Here is a 3,892-nt window from a genome sequence, read left to right on the forward strand (position 1 = left end):
ATTAAGGGTGTGGAGCTCTACTGTTCCTCGAGTTTAAATGCAATTACTACTGTTTTCTATTCAATTCATGCTTATTCTCATTCTAAGATAATCATTCGCACTTCAACCTGATAAATGTGATGATCTGTGACACTCATCACCATTCTCACTTATGAACGCGTGCCTGACAAACACTTCCGTTCTACCTGCAGAAGCTAAAGTGTGTATCTCTTGGATTCCTGGTCCACGATGTATGGTTGCCTCTCCTGACAACAGAGGCTTCCATTCCGTGAGACCAGAGTCTTCGTGGTATAAGCTAGAATCCATTGGTAGCATTCTTGAGATCCGAAAAGTCTAAACCTTGTCTGTGGTATTCCGAGTAGGATCTGGGATGGGATGACTGTGACGAGCTTCAAACTTGCGACTGTAGGGCGTGGTGACAGACACAAAAGGATAGTAAATCCTATTCCTACATGATCGAGAACTAACGGCTGATTAGCCATGCGGGAAATCGTAGAGGACCTTTTTCACTGAGAGGATGGGAAGTAGCCATTGACAATGGTGACGCCCTACATACAGCTTGCCATAGAAAGGAGTTTGAAGGATTGGATGGACGTAGTAGGAAAGCAGAGATTCAAAAGGAATGATGCATCTCCATACACTTATCTGAAATTCCCACCAATGAATTACATAAGTATCTCTATCTTTACTTTACGTCTTATTTATCTTTTAATTATCAAAACTCTATAACTATTTGAATCCGCCTGACTGAGATTTACAAGATGACCATAGCTTGCTTCAAGCCGACAATCTCCATGGGATCGACCCTTACTCACGTAAGGTTTATTACTTGGACGACCCAGTGCACTTGCTGGTTAGTTGTGGGAAGTTGTGAAAAAGAGTGATATTACAATTGTGCGTACCAAGTTGTTGGCGCCATTGAGATCACAATTTCGTGCACCAAGTTTTTGGCGCCGTTGTCGGGGATTGTTCGAGTTTGTACAACTGACGGTTCATCTTGTTGCTCAGATTAGGTAATTTTCTTCTTGTTTTAACCATTATTTTATTTTCAAAAAGTTTTCAAAAATCTTCCAAAATTTTTCTTCTTTTTTCGTTTTTCCAAAATTATTTTCGAAAAATAAAAAAATATATATATTTCATAAAATCATAAAAACTCAAAAATATTTCATGGTTCTTGTTTGAATCTAGGGCCAAATTTTAAGTTTGGTGTCAATTGCATGATTTTAATTGTCTTGTAATTTTCGAAACACATGCATTGTGTTTTTGATGATCTTCAAGTCGTTCTTGATGAATTCCCTTGTTTGATCTTCATGATTTATTGATTTGCACTGCATGATGTTCTACATATGCATTCTTGTATTCATAAGGCCCAAACATGATAAAGTTCTAAGTTTGGTGTCCTCCATGTTTTCTTTTATTAAGAAAACTGAGTTCTTGATGTTCATCTTGTTCTTCAAGATTGTTCTTGGTGTTCATCTTGACGTTCATAATGTTCTTGCATATATCTTGTGTTTTGATCCAAGAATTATATGTTTTGACTCATTTTATTGTTTTTCAAAATTGAAAACATATCTTCTTGAATAAAGGATTTAGCAAAATGAAGATCCAAGAACATAAAGCAGAGGAATTACAGAGAAAAAGCTGGACGTTCAAAACACCCAGTGAAGAAGGAAAACTGGTGTTTAAACGGCAGCCAGGGTACCTGGCTGGGCATTTAAACGCCCAAACCATGCAGCAATTGGGCGTTAAACGCCCAAAACATGCACCTCCTGGGCGTTTAACGCCAGGATGACACAAGAAGAGGAATTTTGTTTTCAAATCAAATCTTTTTCAAATCTTCATAATTTTTCAAAATCAAATCTTGTTCGAATCAAATATTTTCAAACATATCTTTTTCAAAAAAAAAAATCAAATCTTTTTCTTATCTTTATTTCATAATTTTATAAATTAATACTAACAATTAATGTGATTGATTCAAAAATTTGAAGTTTGTTACTTTCTTGTTAAGAAAGGTTCAATCTTTAAATTCTAGAATCATATCTTTTAGTTTCTTGTTAGTCAAGTAATAAATTTTAAGTTTAAAAATCAAATCTTTTTAATTTCCTTTTTAAATCTTTTTCAATCATATCTTTTCAAACATATCTTTTTCAAATCGTATCTTTTTCAAAATCAATTTCAAAAGCTTTTCTAACTTCTTATTTTTTCAAAATTGATTTTCAAATCTTTTTCAACTAACTAATTGACTTTTTGTTTGTTTTACTATTTCTTATCTTTCTCAAAATCACAACCAATTTTTTAAAAATTTATTTTAAATTTTAGTCTTTTTATTTTTGAAAATTCTTCCCCCTCTCTTATCTTTTTCTATTTAAACACTAACATTCCTCCTCCATTGTCAATTCAAACTCCATCTCTCTTTGTGTGTTCGAATTCTTCCTTACCTACCTCATCCTTACATTCTTGTTTTCCTCTGACACCTCAAGGAATCTCTATGCTGTGACATAGAGGACTCCATATTTTCTTTGTTTTCTTCTCTTTCATATGAGCATGAACAAAGATAAAGGCATACTTGTTGAAGCTGATCCTGAACTTGAAAGGACTCTGAAGAGGAAGCTAAGAGCGGCTAAAGCACAAAACTCTGAAGAGGACCTCACTGAAATTTTCGAAAAAGAAGCAGCAAAAGAAACAATTATGGCTGAACCAAACAACAATGCAAGGAAGATGCTTGGTGATTTTACTACACCAACTTCCAACTTCTATGGAAGAAGCATCTCAATCCCTGCCATAGGAGCAAACAATTTTGAGCTAAAGCCTCAATTAGTTTCTCTACTACAACAGAACTGCAAGTTTCATGGACTTCTATCAGAAGACCCTTATCAGTTTTTAACTGAGTTCTTGCAAATCTGTGATACTATTAAGACCAATGGAGTTGATCCTGAGGTCTACAAGCTTATGCTTTTCCCTTTTGCTATAAGGGACATAGCAAGAACATGGTTGGACTCACAACCTAGAGATAGCCTGGACTCTTGGGATAAGATGGTCATAGCATTCTTAACCAAGTTCTTTCCTCCTCAAAAGCTGAGCAAGCTTAGAGTGGATGTTCAGACTTTCAGACAAAAAGATGGTGAGTCCCTCTATGAAGCTTGGGAAAGATACAAGCAACTGACCAAAAAGTGTCCTTCTGACATGCTTTCAAAATGGACCACATTAGATATATTATATGATGGTCTGTCTCAATTTTCCAAGATGTCATTGGACCACTCTGCATGTGGATCCATTCACCTAAAGAAAATACCCGCAGAAGCTCAGGAACTTATTGAAATGGTTGCAAATAACCAGTTTATGTATACCTCTGAGAGGAATCCTGTGAGTAATGGGATGCCTCAAAAGAGAGGAGTTCTTAAAATTGATGCTCTAAATAGATTACAAAATGATTTCTCAGAGTCTGAATGGATTGCAAAATGCATCCAACAGTAATAAAGAGGCATCTTCTGAAGAAGAAACCTATGATCCAGAGAACCTTGCAATGACAGAGGTGAATTACATCGGTGAAGCCTTTGGCAACACCTATAATCCCTCATGGAGAAATCATCCAAATTTCTCATGGAAGGATCAACAAAAGCCCCAACAAGGCTTTAATAATGGTGGAAGAAATAGGTTTAGCAATAGCAAGCCTTTTCCATCATCTTCTCAACAACAGACAGAAAATTCTGAGCAGAGCTCCTCTAGCTTAGCAAACATAGTCTCTGATCTATCTAAGGCCACTCTAAGTTTCATGAATGAAATAAGGTCCTCCATTAGAAATTTGGAGGCACAAGTGAGCCAGCTGAGTAAAAAAGTCACCGAAACTCCTCCTAGTACTCTCCCAAGCAATACAGAAGAGAACCCAAAAAGT

The 3,892-nt window shown here is 35.9% G+C and overlaps 1 non-coding gene across 1 annotated transcript; it reads right to left on the reverse strand.

Moving 5' to 3' along the window:
- Positions 1–3,081: 3,081 nt before the first annotated feature.
- LOC130983805 (small nucleolar RNA R71) lies at positions 3,082–3,189 on the reverse strand. The gene has a single exon (XR_009087779.1). It is a non-coding gene; the product is annotated as a small nucleolar RNA R71 (small nucleolar RNA).
- Between the last annotated feature and the right edge of the window lie 703 nt (positions 3,190–3,892).

This window comes from Arachis stenosperma, chromosome 5 (genome assembly GCF_014773155.1).
Source record: "Arachis stenosperma cultivar V10309 chromosome 5, arast.V10309.gnm1.PFL2, whole genome shotgun sequence".
Taxonomy (NCBI): domain Eukaryota; kingdom Viridiplantae; phylum Streptophyta; class Magnoliopsida; order Fabales; family Fabaceae; genus Arachis; species Arachis stenosperma.